The sequence below is a fragment of the Trichosurus vulpecula genome, chromosome 6 (genome assembly GCF_011100635.1).
Source record: "Trichosurus vulpecula isolate mTriVul1 chromosome 6, mTriVul1.pri, whole genome shotgun sequence".
Taxonomy (NCBI): Eukaryota; Metazoa; Chordata; class Mammalia; order Diprotodontia; family Phalangeridae; genus Trichosurus; species Trichosurus vulpecula.
This window is the reverse complement of record NC_050578.1, coordinates 31,078,307-31,096,699: the sequence shown is the minus strand read 5'-3', so window position 1 is coordinate 31,096,699 and position 18,393 is coordinate 31,078,307. Positions and strand designations below refer to the sequence as shown.

The 18,393-nt window shown below is 40.0% G+C and overlaps 1 protein-coding gene across 3 annotated transcripts in view; it reads left to right on the top strand.

Annotated features, from left to right (window-relative positions):
* SORBS2 (sorbin and SH3 domain containing 2) overlaps positions 1–18,393 on the top strand; it is a 288,776-nt gene that overhangs the window by 36,824 nt on the left and 233,559 nt on the right. For all 3 annotated transcript variants that reach the window (XM_036764812.1, XM_036764815.1, XM_036764816.1), the window contains exon 2: positions 11,881–12,021. The gene's annotated coding sequence lies outside the window, so the exon portion shown is untranslated. The remainder of the gene's footprint in view (positions 1–11,880; positions 12,022–18,393) is intronic.

Genomic DNA, 18,393 nt, shown 5'->3' with positions numbered 1-18,393 from the left:
CCCTTCTCAAAAAATCTCTCATTGATTGCTGTAACCAGCCCCCCCCACCCCCATCAGAAGACACCCAGCATGGAACGGAGGAGCAGAGGGATATACATTTAGAGACTCTTTTGGAATGAAAACCCATTAAAGTTAATGAAAATCACACCTGGAAAGCTGTGAAACAATCGGTAAAGCTACATCAAGAAATCAGGGAAGAGCCAAAGAACAAAGGATGTTGGCAACATTAAAATACCTGGTTTTACTTTTTGGAGCAGGCTGTGGTTGCTGACCCAGAACAATACCAGACCAGGTCAACACGAGCTGATTCTGGATCCCCCAGGAGGGCGGGAGTCTTGCTCATTTGTTCCAGGATGACGTTTAGTTCTGCGCATCTCTCGCCTAACTGCTCCTTGCCCATCCTCTGTTGTCCATTCCTAGTTCTTTGTGTCTCAGGATCTCAAAGCCACTTCCCAGACTTTCTTATCTATTATGCGATGAATGAATGAATGAGTAACCATTCAGAAATGACTTCTGTGTTTATTTCAGATATATATGTGATTGAAGACAGTATGTTTCCTGTTGCATTTACTATTAATTTCTACCTCATAAGGATGATGTATCTGTGTGTGTTAAGCTCCTCAAAAGTATCATCTTTTTTTCCATGTATATATGTGTGTATTATACATAATGCATACTTTATCTATGTATATATGTGTGTATGTATATGTGTGTTATGCATAATGTATATTTTATATATTATGTGTATATATATGTGTGTGTGTGTGTGTGTGTGTGTGTGTGTGTGTGTGTGTGCCTGGATCATTTCAAAACCTAAAATTCTTAAACCTCCCACAGATCTCTTTATGAAAGTAACAAGTCTCCTTCTGGCCATCTCATAGTCAATAAAACTGAGCAATAAGTTAAGCAAACTCTTCTAGCAAAGAAAGGGAAAGGGAAAGCATTTACTAAGTACCTAATATGGGCCCAAAAAGCTATGCGAAGTCCTTTACAGATATCTCATTTAGTCCTCACAACAACTCTGTGAAGTAGGTGCTATTAAAAGCCCCATTTTACAGTTAAGCAAAGTGAATCAGATAGAGGTTAAGTGACTTGCACAGGGTCCTACAGTTAATTTGCATCTGAGGCTGGATTTGAACTCAGGGCTTTCTGACTCCAGGAAGCCCAGAGCTCTATGCGCTGTGCAGCCTGGATGGCTAGATGTACCCAAGGACAGAATCCAAGTTTTCTAACTCCCATTTTGTGATTCGAACCACCTACACTGAAATAGGCAGGAACCAAGAAAGGTTTATTTGGTACTTTTCAAGGACATAAGCTAGAAGATGCCTCTGGTTTTTCAAGCTCTCACCCTTCCTGCACTGGTGTCCACAATGGATTTATAGAAGGGGGTCAGTTGCTTTACAAAACTATTCCCCCACCCCCACCCCACTAAGAAGAGCCACCTTCCTGATTGGCTGGCATTCTCTTTTATGTCTGTCTTCTCACAAACTACATGACAAACAAGATCAGATATTTCCTGTAGAGAGCCAGATGGTACAAATGTCTAGTAATATTTACAGCCTGCAGTATATAATCCTCATCAGCAACTCTAATCACAAAAGATTTATATCAGGTACCTGCAATAAATAATTAAGTATCTTAATAGAGTATTATATGCTCCTGGGAGAAAAAAAAAACCAGCAGTCTAAAAGAGTTGGGTAAAAGTACAGGCAAATGAATGTATAATTAATTATATTAGTTTCAGAAAACCTGTAACAAACAACAGAAGTAGCAGAAGGGATTATAACTTGAGGGTTAATGAAAGGGGTTAATATAATGGCAGCTGCCTTCAGAGAAAGATGCTTTTCCTCAATTCTGTAACTGAAAAACCTGAGACGAAAGAGAGTCTTGGTAGGAAATGTGGTAGGATTGAAGCAAAACGCATAGGGCCATTCAAAAATAAATGTAGAATAAGATGCCCGGTGTGTTACTTAAAGCATTACGAAGGTCATATGTGACATATTTCCCCCTAAGAAAATTGGTCCGTTGACAAATTAGTAGGCATTACCTAAGTGCAGAGAAAAGCTTGATCCAAGGTATTAACAAACAGCCCAGTCTATTCTTTTAAAATAACTATATTAACTTTGGAAACAATGAGCTGTTTGTTTTTTAAATGACCTCTCTGTGCTTCACTTCCTTCATCTATAACAAAGAGGGGGTTGGGCTTAATGGTCTCAGGTCCCTTTAGGTTTCATATATGATTCCAAGCTTTTAAAACATGATTAGATATTTATGATTTGATTATATTTCTTTTAAACAATAATTTGTTCAAGTTAAAAACCCACACATTTATTGCTTAACCAGGCCAAATGTCAGTCTGTTTTATCACATTTTTAAAAGATAATTGTTTTTAGTTTTCTGCTTTTTGCATTCAACAAGAGTGCATTTGTATGAGCCTCATTTTTTAAAAAAAAAAAACTATTAAACTTTTTGTTCACTTGAACATTCAGATAGTTAGCAGATGGGTTATTTTCTGCATATAGGCACCAGTATTTATACCAGTGTAGAGTCTTGCACAAAATAAGCCCTAAATTAGCATATATTTGTTGAACATATGTTACATTGCAGCATTCATTATCAAATTTCTGAGACATATTTTGTTACATTTACTTAAAATTAAGGATAGAAGGGTGTTCTGGGCTGTGGGTCATATTTGTCCTAAGGGGAAAGTCAGAGATTGGTGAGGTTTGAGTCAGAGGCAATAAGCAAAAAACAGAATTAGCAAGAAAAAATATCCCTTTTACTGGAAACAAAGATGCAAAACACATAACAAAGATATACATTGACAGGAGCAACTATCCAATTTCCTCTGTTCCCAAGGTATCACCTAGGTCAGTGGTAACAGCATCCCAAACAGGAATGAGATGTCCATCAGGTGTAAAGAACTAATGACCCTTCTCAATGCTGGCTCATGAACACATATGAACATCTATGAACGTTTGAACATAGGTCTTAACATATAAAGAGACAACTAGATAACTCAGTGGATAGGGCACTGGGCCCGGAGTCAGGAAGACCTGAGTTCAAATCTAGCTTCAGATACTAGCTGTGTGAGTCACTTAACTTCTGTTTGCCTTAATTCACTGGAGAAGGAAACAGCAAATCACTCCAGTATCTTTGCCAATAAAACCCCATTGACAGTATGGTCAGGTTCATAAGTTGGACATTCCCAAATGACTGAAGAACAACAACTCATAGCTAATCTGAATTGATAATTTATGAAATTATGTAATTATGAAATGGGGGCAGGCATGACTGGTTCTTTGAGCACTTACTGGAAACACCAATGATAGTAGCAGGAAGTAGGCTGCAATCACACTTTAATAAGACATATAGGGTACAGAGACAAGCAGAGGAAGGAGTACAGAGGCCCTGGGAAAGTGAAGGGACCAGGTAGTGTTGGAGGATGAAGAGAATGGGGAGGGGGAAAGGCAGAAGGTATCACTCGTGTAATGATGGATTAGAGTTGGGAGCACCGAGCATCATGGATCCTTGGGAAATGGAACACTTCTAGGGGAAGGGAGCAACAGAAGTTTGAGGTCTCATTTTTAAAATAGGGTTTTTGAGGGGAATAGACTGTACCACTGTAGGATTAGTTTAATAGCATATCCAAATAATTTCAAAGTTGCTGGTAAAATCTTAAAATTATCATGTCCACGTGTCTCAAAATTATTAACGCCATTGGGTGACCTGCCGGCCTATGCTTATCGAGGTGAGGAATTTGTCTAGAATTTACATATCCTAGGACCAAAGGACCCTTAAAGCGGTTTTCTAGATGGCTTCTGCCGATTCCTCACGTATTTGAATTTTGGTTAATCCATGATACAATTTGTAAATTACGCTCTTTTGATCTTTGGGGTGGTTTGTACATGAATTCCCTTTGCAATATTACTTCCTACTATCATTCTTTTATATTGGCTAGTTATAAACTTACTATATACTATATGTAGAAGTGGAGGACTAGAACAAGAAAGAATGATAAGCTATTAGGGTTCTACATATATCCTGGTTCTGGGTCTCCATGACTAAGGGCTGCTAATGTGCCCTTGAATCAATATGACATTCAGCCTAATGAAACTCTAAGGACTCAAGCCTTGACTGTACCATGTGGCATCAGGAGCAAATGGTTAGATGAACACAGATGTTTGATGTATAATTCATGTTAAAAAAAAAAAAGGTAGTTGAAGGGCTAGACATATTTTACATCGTGGTTTCATCGACCTTATCATTCACCTAGCATTTTGACTAAAGCATTAGGCCACCTTCAGTTTTCATGATTTGTATCTGGCCACTGGACCCAGATGGCTCCAGAGGAGAAAGTGAGGCTGGTGACTTTACACAACCCTGGCTTAAATTCGATTAATTTGCAAGTCATGGCATCATCTTCCCAATGTCATGGTCCTCTTCAAGAATGAAGGGCAAACCTCAACAACTGACTTAAGGCATTCTGGGTTTAAGGACCTTGTCTTGGGCCACACTTCACTTATTTGAGCTTTGATTTCCCATTTTAGGGTCCGTGTTATTGGACCCTTACCCTGCCGAAGCCCATGTAGAAGAATTGGCTGACATTCAAGTGATGGAGGACACAAAGCATGCTCATTTACCTTATTTCCTTCATTAAACTGAGTGCATGTAGAATTGTTTGCATAAATTATACATGGTGTTCCACTTAATGAAGCTTTTGTTTTAAATCAAATGTAACAACTTCAAATGGCCTGCCCAGACCTTTTATGCATTATCTAATATCCAGCAACATTTGGAAACTCTTTGAGTCTCAGAGGAGACTCATACATATTCAACTTTATTCCACAAATATTTATGTGATTAATCTCTATATGGAGAACTCCTGAATCCAGCTTTAAGCACTCTCCTTCCTGATCTCTAGTCACCCATTGCCAATTGCTTGTGAGCGATCTCCTAAATATTGCCCTGCATATCTCAAACTCAAGCTTCTAAAATGGATTTTGTTGTCCTCCTTGCCTTAAGCTGCCCTTCCTCCTTCCAGACTTCCCTATTTCTGTTGAAGGCAGCATCCTGCTCCCAGTTCCTCATGTCCATAACCTTACAGTCACCATTGGCTCAACCCCTCTCCATCACTATGCCTCCTCCACTCTGAACTTGCAGCAGTGTCCAATCAGGTGCCAGGACCTTCTTGCCATTCATATGACTACCACCCTGGTCCAGGCCCTTATTATGTTTTTCTTAAACCAAGGGCCTTCTGTTTGAGATTCATGCTTTTTATTCTTTCCTCTCTCCTGCCCATCTTCCACATAGGTGATACAGTGGATAGAGCACTGGGCCTGGAGATAAGAAGACCTGAGTTCAAATTCTCCCTCACACACTTTCTAGCTGTGTGAGCCTGGGCAAGTCACCTACAGTTTCTTCAGCTGTAGAATGAGGATAATTAGGGTTTTAATGATCAAATGAGATCATATTTGTTAAGCACTTTGTACAGGGCCTAGTATGTAGTAAGCACTACACAAATGTTAGCTATCATTATTATTATTACTATTTCTTACAGTCTTCCTAAGACACAGGTCTGACTATTTCATTCCTCTACCCCCCAAATCCTTCGACACCCCCCCTTTGCCTATAAGATAAAATGCAACCATTTTAGCTTGGCATTTAGGGCCTTTGACAATCCGGCTCCTACATACGTTTACATCCTTTTTCTTACCATTCTCCTTCACGTATCCTATATTCCATCCAATTGGATTAGGAACCATTTCCCAAAGTCAACATCTGATTTATTGCAAGTCCCTTTTTCCCTCTCTGGAGTTCTTAAGAAGTTCCCCTTAAACAAAGCATTCTCCTGGGGTTTTTGTTAATTCCCGAGTTTGTCTTCCATGTCTTCCTCTCAGTTACCAATTCCAAAACTCCCTATCAGCTGCTGCTGTTGGCTCTGGTGGGTGCTACCACCGAGGCCAATGCGACCTCCACATTTCTGACCTTTGTCAAGTCTCCCACTGGTCTATTGGAGAGGAGTGTGTGTCACACTACCTTCCAGCGTCTGCCTTCTCCAAGCCTTCTTGAAGCCTGACTACCTAAACAGCGGCTAAAATTGCTATGCTGTCATATGCATAGTCCCAAAGGGGCTTCTTACTGAGGGAGCAAAGTAGAGCAGCGTCCAGAGCTCTGAGAGTCAGGAAGACCTGAATTCAAATCCTACCCCAGATATTTACTAAGTCTGTGCTTCTGCATGAGTCATTTAACCTCTGTCTCAATTTCCTCAACAATAGAATGGGGTAGGAATAAATAGCACCTCTCTCCAAGGTTCATGAGGATCAAATGAGAAAATACTTATAAAGTGCTTAGCATAGCGCTGGGCACGTAGTAGGTCTAATGCTTGTTTCTTTCCTTCCTAATTCAACCCATCCCGATACAACAGGAACATCTAAGCCATTTTCACATTAGTTTTTTTATACCTTTGATTGTAACTTAGTCATGTTATTTACCTGATGAAGGTGTCATTGTGTAGAGTCTGAGTCCTTACCCTGGGGCCATGGACTCTAAAGGGGTCTGTGGGTAGATTTCAAGGGATCCATGAACTCAGATGGGGGAAAAATTACATCTTTAACCTAAGATTTCCTTTGCAATTCTAGGTATTTTGTCTTATGCATTTATGGGAAGGGGTCACAGGCTTCATATCTCAGTGTGAGCCTCTTTGAAAATAGGGACTGATTCCATGAGCTTAATTAACACAATAATTAGCACATTAGTGAGTCATTAATGAGTGCTTTTTCATTCATAATCTGGAAGATTGTCTCTATTAACATTATGAAAATAGAACTATGGTAAACGAGATGCCCTGCAGATTTATTATTTACACTTTTGACTATTTGATGTGCTGTGTTAACCCTTTCTCTCCCTTTTATGAGTCCATTAGATTATCAGCTTCTCCATTAGACTGTAGGCTCCTCAAGGTCTTCCCAGGGCTTAACCCAGTGCCTGGCACATAGTAGGTACTTAATAAATGTTTATCGATTGATTGATGGGATATCAAGGTCTCTGTCTGCACTTTTCAAAGGTCAGAAAGCATCGATATAGAAAGCAATGACCCGTGTAAGCTGTTGCTGTTGTTGTTGAGTTGGTTTATTTTTTTTTCAGCGATGCCCATCTCTTTGTGCCCCTATTAGGGTTTTCTTGGACTGGAGTCATTTCCCATTTCCTTCTCCAGCTCATTTTACAGATGAGGAAACTGAGGCAAAGAAGGTTAAGTGACTTGCCCAGAGTCAGCCTAGTAAGTGTCTGAGATTAGATTTAAACTAAGGTCCAGACCATCCTGACTCCAGGCCCTGTGCTCTATCCACTGTACTACCTGGTAAACTATACTGATTCTATGTATCTTGACTCTATTCTCTAGTGCACTAATGTGGTGAGAAATTAGAGGCTATGGTACTAGGATCACAGGAATTAGAGAAATCAGAGAGGAGCATGGAAGATCTTCCCTAGGACCACCTAGAAAAGTACATTTTACACAAAGATATTTATAAAATACTAATAGAATGAGAATGAATGTTGATGGGGATGTCAGCTAGGTAAATAATAGCTCACATTAATAGGGTATTTTTTAATTTACAAAGTACTTTATGAACATCATCTTCCCCAATTTCTTGCCACATCCTTATGAAGTAAGGAGTACTGTACAAATACCATCATCCCGATATTATGGATGAGGAAACTGAGGCTCATTGGGATTAAGTGATTTGCCCCAAAGTAAAACAAGCTAACAGACTGCAAAGCCAGAAACTGAAACACATTGTTGCTCCAAGTGCATCCTGCCTCCCTCTACACCACATCCATCTATGTGAAAAATGAGTAAGCCCCACCCCGACACCAACACACACTTATGCTCTTCCCACATCTCTCTCTCTACATCTTTATTACAGACACTGCTGGTTTTCCTTGCTCATGGGCACTTGTAAATAGCAGGACTTTCTCCATATGTGTAGATAACAGAATTAGCCCTCTACAGTGCAGCAGTATTTTCTGTCTTTGATTGCTTTCTCTGGAAATGCGGTAATATCGACTAAAATATTTTAGACTATCTGAAGACAGTAAGCACGGTCCTCATCAAAATGATGACTTTAAAGAAAAAGCTCCCTCCCTCCCTCTAGTGTGTTGCATTTAGGCAAAGCTGAATTTTTACCTCTTTTAACTTTTTAAGGCACTATGCTTTAAAGACCCATTTATTTTCTATTGCAAAATCAACTCCATTTAAAGCAATTTTGTTTCCAGCCACTGCAAGGCTCTGATTTAGAAGTGTGCAGATAGTCAGGCTGAGAATAGCTGAGTTGTAAGTGAGCTTTATGGGAGCATAGAAAAGGGCCCGGGGTGGGGTGGGGGTGGGGGTGTCTCATAGGTAAATGGTGACACTATCAGGATGGTGCTCTGACCATATTTTCCGGTTATCTTACTACATTGAGTTGTAGAGGTAACATGATGCAGTGGAAGGAGGGAAGGGAGAGAAAGAAGGGGGAAAGGCAGGGAGGTAGGGAGGGGAAGAAGGGAAGGAAGGAATGGAATGGAAGGAGAAAAGCCAGGAAGGGAGGGAAAGAAGGAAGGGAGAAAAAAGTGAATGAAGGAATGGAAAGAAAAGAAGGGAGGGAAAGAAGGAAGGAAGGGTGGATGGAAGGACTCATAAAATATCTGTTAACTGGGGCATCTAAGTGGCACAGTGGATAGAACACTGGGCCTGGAGTCAGGAAGACCTGAATTCAAATGTGGCCTCAGACACTTACTAGCTGTATGACCCTGGGCAAGTCACTTAAACACCATCTGCCTCAGTTTTCCTCACCTGTAAAATGAGGGTTGTAATAGTACCCATGAGGATCAAATAAGATAATATTTGCAAAGAGGCTAGCATATAGTAGGTGCTTAATAAATGCATGTTCTCACCCTTTCCCCTGCCTATGGTCTCATTAGGTCCTTGTTTCTATTACCTCTAGTTTACAGTTGAATTTAAATTAAATGCCTTGCTCAAAGTCACACAGGTCAAGACTGCCTTTGACAGGGAGTCAGAATACCCAGGTTTGAATTCCTGCTTTGCTACTGAATGCCCAGGTAGTTTTGGACAAGCCAGTTAAGGATTCCAGCCCTCAGTTTCCTCCTCTATCAAAAGGTGTTGGACTAGTTACCTTCTGGTTCAATTCAACAGACATTAAGGAAGAAAGCAAGCATTTATTGAACACCTACTGTGTGCCAGGCACCGTGCTAAGCATTTTACAAATATAATCTCATTTAATCCTCACATCCCTGAGATATAGGTGCTTTTATTATCCTCATTCTATAGTTGAGGAAAGAGACAGGTTAATTAACTTATTCGGAGTCACACAGCTAATAAGTGTCTGAGGCTAGATTTGAACTCAGGCTTTCCTGACTCTAGGACCACCATTCTATCTATCAGCTACCTACAAGATGCTAAGAATACCCAGACAGAATGATTGTTAGTCCTTGCTCTCATGAGTGTATCTTCTTCTGAGGTCCACAAATCTATGATTCTATAAAACAGTTGCCCATGCTTCTTAGTACAACTGACTGTTGTAGTTTAGTACATAAGGCCCTTGTTAGTTCCTTCCTCTGGAATAAGAGAAAAAGCTAACAATATAGAACGAAAGAAAAAAGGCAAAACTTTCTGACCCTGAGTTATCCAAAAGTGTAATGGGCTGCCTTAGGACATCACTGGTTATTTCCTGCTCACTCAAAGTCTTGAGCAAAGGCTAGACCATTAGTGAGGCTATCCATCTTAGGGGATCAGCTGTGCAGTACAGTGTGGCCTGGGAGAGAGTTCCTATTTAACTCTGAAATTCTGGAATTCTGGTGCCTAATTTGGTATTCAAGTAGTTAATGGTTATTTGGTTAGTTGACTCTCCCATAGCTTTCCTAAGGAGGTGACAAAAGAAAGTTCTTGGAAGATTGTTGTGGTTGTCCCTTTTATCAACGAACTATGATATTTACAAACCCATTCTCTTATAGTGGAGAAAACCCTAATCCTTTTTTTTTCTTCATTATTCAAGTCCTGTCTTTTCCAACCTTACTAACAGAACTGGAGCCTTAAATGTTGTGGCAGAGTAGACAGGGACAAGTGTCTATGGCATATATTAAATCAACCAGTTTTTTTTTTCAACCTAATCAACAGAAAACTGCTTCACACTGCATCAAAACCAGTGATTTTAAAAATGTTAATTGGACTTTTAAAAATAAAAGCAATTGAGTTTTAATTTAAAATATATCTTAAAAATGTTACCCTGAAATAAGGATCTTGACTTCTGATTGTGTCATATTTGAGCAAAACATTTTTTGGGGGGTTGGTAGCAATTTGGGTTACATGATTTGCCCAGAGTCACACAGCTAGTAAATATCTGAGGCAGGATTTGAACTCCTGACTGCAGGGCCTGTGCTCTATCCACTGCACCACCTAGCTGCCCCCTGAGCAAAGTATTTTTGAAAGGTTCAATAAATATGTTTGTAGAGAATTGCATGGACATTTGTCTCCACTCTTGCACCCCCATTCCCAGTAGCCCCTTCTTTCACTAGCCAATAATTATAATAATTATCAGCCTTGTTTAGTTGCCAACAATTTCAGTCCTCATTACCAGTCAGTCTTAAGTGATGAAGAACAGGAATATCTAACAATTAGCCCTCCAGAAAAAGAACGTTGAAAAACTGGTGTTCAGTTTTGATGGTGATTTTATGGTTTCTTTGAGTGTGCTATTTGTTTCACGGAGTAATGAGTTTAGAAGATTAAAGATTTTCGGCACAGAGACGGAAAAGCTGTTAAAAATGCAGTGTTATCTTGTGCTTCCTTGGTGGGAAGTAACTGATTTTCTTTCTTAGTCATGTAGGGCATTTCATAAAGCAACGTGGGGAAGCCAGGATTCAGAGGATGCATGGGATCTTCTGCCTGCCCAGGGTTGGTGGACAGATTTATAGAGGATGCAGTTTGAATAGGCTTGTCGTGTGAAAGGCAAAGCTACAAAAGTTTATGGGGCAATGACTGTTTTCATTCTTCATCTTTGCTGCCTGTGTCAGCCACTTCCGAGCCCTTGGTTTTCATTCTCTAAGACAGTTACTGGAGGAAAAGCTTAAACCTTTGTCTGTCATTGTCAGTGACTTGGTTGAAATTGCCCGTTCATTAGCCTGGGCCATCAGAAGCTGGGAATAAAGTGTCTGCAGCATGTCACTGGAGGGTCCCCGGTCCCCCGCCAACAGATAAGAAATGTCAACAGCTTAAGCCAGTAGCCTTCCAAAATAGCATAGTTAATGAAACTGGAAATTTAACTGCACGCTGGAAATAAACTGCTGTCTTCAGTCTTCTGGGAGACTGGGCTGTCAACAGATACTGATACCAGATAGATTGAGATACTCAAACAAAAAGAAACATATAAATAAGCAAATGTGTCTGACCAGACACATCTTCCAGGTACTCTCAGTGCATCAGAGGAGGAACATCCTTAGCTGCAATAAAACCAGGTAAATAATTCTAAAACCCAAAGGAGAGCCATGATCACGAAACATTTCTTAAAGGCTCCAAGAAAACAGATTTTTTTTTTGATATTGTTGGCAGTTTTCCTCAGTTTTTAAACTGAAAATCTACACAATGAACCAAGTCATTGTGGGCTTCCTGAATTCTCTCTCTCTCTTTTTCTTTTCCCCCTACAAGGGTGGTGGTTCAGTATTGCATTTTCACTCTGATTGCAGACATATCGGGCGGCTGCTGCTGCTGCTGCTGCTGCTGCTGCTGCTGAAAATAACTCAGATGCTCTCAGAACAGAAACACCAGCCAGCAGCTAAGATTCCTTCGCTCGCTCCCTCATTCTTCTCTCCCTCTCTTTTCTGCAGTCTCTTGGATTGGACTAAACCCTAAACCTTTGGAGTTCAAGACCTTCTGAAAGGGCTAAATAAACAATTTCTCCATGTGAGAAGGCACCAGCTCCTACTTCCTCTGCATTAGAGCAACTATCGAAAACACTCAGCTGCCGGGTAGGTGACATTTTGGTTCTTTGGTCTCCTTGTAATACATTCATAAGTGACATTCTTGAAAAACTTATTCATAGTAAAACAAACTAACAAACAAAACCTTGGGCTGCCAGTGTTTTTTTAGTTAAATATTCCATTTTAGCATTTGCAGAAAACCTTTGTATATTTCCACTGATCAGCTGCATCCTCACTTGAGACACCGTCTTCTTGGTATTAACCTGCATTACTAACATGCCTAGATCTGGGAGTAAGGGTGGGAAATTCCCAATTTAGAAACTTGACTATGCAACCAGCAACCAGACTTCTCAGACAGTATCATTTTGTTGTTTAGACTGCTTATTTTTAACCTTCCAAGGGCATTGAAACGAAGTTAAAGGATTCAACCACCTGATTCAAAGAGGTCTTTATACAATTATTCCCCCCTGACAATGAAAGCATTATATTAGATTCTATTTCACTCTTGTATTACTATTTTGTTTGTTACTGGATTAATTTAGATCTCTGCCCCACCTCCCCCCAGCCCCTCTATTCTCTCTCCTTCCTTCTTCTTTTCCCATAGTATAAGTTTAGGGCTTCTATCACTTTTTAAACTGGATTCACCTGATCTGCACATCTGTCCTGAGGTATATTTGTCTACAAGTTCCTCTAATGTAATCATGTGATTTTTCATATGTCACTCTAACTTCTCTCTCTCCCCACCTACCCTCCCACTAAATATTTGTGCTTTAGCATTTTGCAAAGTTGTTTGATCTCTAGATTTGAACTTCAAACACATTTTCTTTGATTGTAGACGTTGCCTTGCATCTCTTTAGTTAGGACTAGCTTAGGCAATTGTGATTTATTTGATAGCATTTCCTTTATCTGAATCACTTTGTTTTTTTATAAATTTTATTTATTCTTAATTATGGTAGCAAAACCTAACAGCTAAAAAAGGGTGGGGGGAGTAACTTCTTTGCAGGGATCCACAACTTTACAGATCTTTAAGATAGCCAACTACTACATCTTATTGTAGACTTCTTGAAACAGGAAGCAAATGAGTATACAGAATGCCTCTCTCTTGGATCACTTTCTTTGGACTGCCAGCTTGCCCTAATTGTTGTGTGCTCTGTTACTCTGTGCCCCAGTGCCTACCACAGAGATGACTATTCTAACTTGGGCATCGAAACTCTTGGAATTGAAGGTTTATTTCAAAAGATTTTGTGGGTATCACAGGCCACAGGTCAAAAGAAAATGTATACTTTAATGGACAGTGATGTTTTGTGAAACAACCAAAAAAAAAAGTTGTCTTCTTTTGGTGAAACTTTTTGGTTTGTAAAGGGATTTCCTGAGTGACATTTCCAAGATATACTAGGGACTAAAAGGAAGGAACAGTATGTAATTTAGAGTAGGCAGAATGATCCTTCCAAGGCATTTGTTTTCCATGGTTTTTTTTTTTAATTTTTTTTTTTTTTGCAGGGGGGAAGGCAGGGCAATTGGGGTTAAGTGACTTGCCCAAGGTCACACAGCTAGTAAATGTGTCAAGTATCTGAGGTCCGATTTGAACTCAGGTACTCCTGACTCCAGAGCCGGTGCTCTACTCACTGTACCACCTAGCTGCTCCTTTTCATGTTTTTTACAAAAAAATTTTCGTCTTAAAGTACACTTGTTTAGGCTTACTTTACCAAGGCATGTTCTTGTCTGTTCTTCAGAACTCAAACTTTATGTCTTCTTTAAGACTCAGACCAGACCTTCTGGTCAGCTTTTATGGGGAGGGGGTGACCTACTGCCTCCTAGGTGACTGTGGCTACCCTCCAATCCTTGACCCACTGCTGTCCATCAGCTGACCTCTGTTCCTTAGTAATGGGCCGGCCGCCTTGCTGGTCAGGAAGTGACTACAAGTTTTCAAAGGAGGTGGAGCTAAATGAAACTTTCGAGGAATAAAATGTGACTTAGCAGATTAAATCTGGATGGAATTTGATTTTGGATAATCTGGATTATCAACAAGAAAGACAAGTGATAGTCAGTATTTCTAATTTTATCTCCCTTAAATATTTGGCTTTTGTCCACTCCTTGTTTCCCTTGCAAGATTACAATGTAAGGAAAATTTTAATCCACATTTTTATGGAGTATTTACAAACTTAAAAAGTCTCCTTCCATCTGTCAGTTTGATGATGTTCTTTAAAGGAGGAGATTTTAGCCTTTAAATCTCTAGCATATCTATCCTATCCCTCCCTCCTTCACTCTTTCTTCCTGATTGGTGGCTCACTCTTCAGAACAGCTCCACTTTACTCCTTCCTTCCCCATACCTTCTCAACAGGCTCAACAACCACCTTATTGGAAGGGTACACACTTCCCTCCCCACCCCCAACCCATCCCCAACTCTAATTCTGGTGCCAGGATCAAATCCATTCTGCCTTTGTTCTTGGAAGGGATATGCCAATATCCTATGACCCCACTTACTGTCCTTGCAGCTCTTCAGACCAAAGTGCCTTTCCTTGGCCACCTGTCTTGCTTATGGGTTGTTCTTCCTGTTAGAATATAAATTCCTTGAGGGCAGGGGCCAGCTTTGCTTCTGTTTGTGTCTCAAGTGTTTAGCACAGTGCCTGGCAGATAGTAAATGCTCAGCAAATGCTTTCTTTCATTCACTTATTTTAGTCTAAGACCTGGGCAACATCTATTTGGCCATAGCGTGTGTATTTGAATTGTAAAAGGCTTCAGTGCATCCCAAATCCAATGACCCAAGGATGAATGGACTCTGAATGTGGCAGAGAGCCAGCCCATCCCTACACAAGCTATTTTTCTTCTGCTGTCCCTCCTCACTCCTTCATTTTAATCTGAGACATTGGATTGTTTGAATGTAGAACTCGAAGGGAAACATAGCCAAGGCCACTGGGTTTCACACAGGTTCCACATGAAAGCAATATTTTACTCAGCCTTGCTCGAAACTTGGCTTCTCTCTGCCAAAAGTTTCATGAATGTCAGTGAACCTGGATTTGAAACACAATCCTAAACTAGGTGACTTTTGGCTAGTTTGAGACTTATTGTGCAAGAGCAGATTTGTGCAACAGGTAAATGCCTTGCTTTTGTGCTTTCTCCATTAATTTGATGTATCTGTGCTTAAAAAGAATAAAATCCCTTAGTCCTTAGACGTTTTTTGTTTGTTTGGGTTTTTTTTTTTTTTTCACAGCCAGGTTCAAGCCCAGCATTAATATTTATAGCTGAGCTCTCCTTAAACCCCAACCAATAAGAGTGCACATTTGAAAGGCTAACACAACCTGAGCCATAGTGGTGTGAACATGTTGGTATAATTCAGTGGAAGGAAGGAAGTCCCAGGGGAGCAATGGAATGTCTTTCTTTGCTTAAATATACCTCTATGCTCACAAGGAACAAACAGTAACATTTTGTCCAGGTCTCTCCCCTTGACAGTATGCCTTTTGTTCATTCTCCAAAGGTGGTGTCAAATATATGGGTGGAAAAATAATAAACTTCCAGATTTTTTCCCCTGTGCTTAACTGATATACTCCTAGGGAACATTGTAAGCATTGAATGGTTCTGTACTGTTACTTATAACCTAATGTATTCAGAAAATAAAGGAGGACTCACTGTGGTTAGCGTTCCTTCGGTAAACTTTGGAGATTTTCAGCCAATGCCTATGTCAACATTCAAACGGGGAGGGGAGGAGCTGTAAGTTTTGTTTAACAAATTCTCTACATGTGAAGCCAAAAAATAATCAGCATCTGAGGATTTCCCTCCCAACACCCACTTACCACCACCCCCCATCATGTAGCTATCTCTTGACTGTGCACCGAGCTATTTTTTTTCCTTGCTTCTATCCCTCATGAGAAGAACAAATGACTGTACCAAGATAATTAGGATTATAGGAATAGTCAATAATCCCCACAGACGAATTGGCCGAAAGGGAGTTCTGTTGAGCCTAAATGATTCCCGGTGAGACAGTCATTGTTGGTTTTCTTTGTAAAATATTGGTACGTCAGGAACTGAAAATGAGAAATCAGACCTCACCAGTGGGATGAGGTGGGGTGGGGGGAAGGGGAGGTTTATAAAGACAGAAGAGAAAGAGCCATGATGTGGGAGGGTTAAGTTTGGGAGAAGAAAATCTATAAACCCTAATTTTGATCTCACCAAAGGCTAAGCCATATGGTGTGAGGTTAAATACAGGGTCTTCCACATGTATGGCAATAATACAATTAGCTCCTTGAAATTATTGCTAAGCTAAGTGAATGCCACAGTTATATTTTTTCTTAATAAAACATAATTTTACTCAAAAATCAAGCTTTTTAGCAAGTGGTACATAAGACCTTTTTGGGAATCCAGAAAAGCAAAAAAGTGTTGTATGAAGGGGAGAATGTGTAGGGTCAATTATTCAATTAATTACTCATTGCTAACTTCTTATCAGAATGTCTTGACTTTAGTATCTCAAATAATCACTATTCTTTAAATTAAAAAATAAGCTGCTCCAGAGAAGAATAAAATCAAAGCACTTCAAAGATGTTATTTTAAAAGTCATAAAATTTTCAAATAAATATAACCCAGTGACTCCTAATCATTCCACATCACTAATAGGTACCATGGGGAAAGTATTGGCTCTGGGGTCAGAGGACCTGTGTTTACTCCTATTTATAGAGTGTCACTATGTGCCAGGCACTGTGCCCATAAGCGCTTTACAAATATCTTATTTCATCCTCACAACAACTTTGCAAGGTAGGCGCTAGTATTGTTCCTGTTTTACAGTTGAAGAAACTGAGGCAAATAAGTTAGGTGACTTGCCCAGGGTCACTTTCTTTTTTTTTTTTTTTGAAGTTACATGATAAGGAAATAAAGGAATAGCGGGTTGTATATAATAGATTTGCAGTTTCATGTACAATCATCTTTTTTTTTTTTTGCTACTCTGTGTTATGGAAGTGCTTGCTTTATTTCTTAAGTTCAGAAAAAAGTAAATAATTTTTAAAAAAAGAAAAGTAAAGAAGCCAATTGTTTGTCCAGTTATGGCCAGACACGGCCAAACAATAGATGGGGATAGGGACTGGACCTGGTTTCATTGACATAGACAACTCCCAGTTGAAGAATTCCCCCCAACCAATGCAGGTTGATGCCTTTTCTGCAATTTATGGTCTTAGAGAGCTGCTTAGAACATGAAGAAATCAAGTCACTTTCCCAGGGATCGGAGAGTCAGTACATGTCAGGAGTCAGCATTGAACCTCTCTTGCTGACCTTGAAGCCAGTTCTCTATGCTCTGTTCTGCAGGGTGTGATTGATTTTCTCCCAATGACCTGAATGATTTTTTTTAAAGCTACCCTTTGGTGGCCTGAAGGCTCTCCAAAAAGCACTTTCTAGACAACAATCCTGGATTATCCCTGTTTTACAGATGAGTAAAGTGCGTCTCAGAGAAGAGGAATGACTAGTACCCAGGGTTAGTCATTTCTTAATCTATAAAGTGAGGGGGATTAAGATGCCTTGCAGTACTAAATGTGTTTCTGTGGAATAGAAAGTCATATAAGGGGTGATAAGCACCACCAGTGGGTGAGGCTGAAAGATTTGGTTGCTAAAAATAGCAGTGGAAACCCAAAATGTGATGTCCGCATGTGGGGACACGTCTCTGGGTTGTAGCAAAAATGTGTTGGTCCCAAAGTGACATAATTAGTTACTGAAGAGAAATCATCCTGACTTGATCTTTGCTTCTCACCTGAAGTTTGGAGAGCTAATGCTACTTCTACCTAATTCAGGTTAATAGCATGAGAATAACTATTTTTTGTTGTTGTTCAGTCATTTTCAGTCGTGTCAAACTCTTCATTGACCCCCTTGGGGTTTGTCTTAGCAAAGATGCTTCTCATTTTACAGATAAGGAAGCTGAGGCAAACAGGGTTAAGTGACTTGCGCAAGGTCACACAGGTAGTGTCTGAGGCCAGAATGGATCTCAGGAAGAATCGTCTCCTTGACTGGAGACTTGGCGCTCTATTTACCATGCCATCTAAAACTGCCGAAAAATAATTATAACTCTAGATTTATGGAGGCTTCAGCTCTCCTCAAAAGAACATGGTGGCAGAGTGCTAAACCTCTTAAAATCCAAATTAGCAAAACTTTGGGGGCGCAATCTAAATGTCTCTGAATAAGAGTATGTTTTATTCTTGACTATATCAGAATCATTGCACAGCCATTCAAGGCCAGGGCCATCTAATGAAAACTCTTGGGCTGTCCAAAATTGGGTAGAGTAAAGTAAACCCCATAGGTACCCAAGGAAAGAATTCTTCCCCCTTTCACAGAGCAAATAAGCTCTCTCCACTACCATTTTTGTCCCTGGGGGAAAGAGGGAGCGACAGTCCCTAATGACTCTCTAAATCACTTTTATGCCCATGAGGAAGTGTTGGAACCAATCAA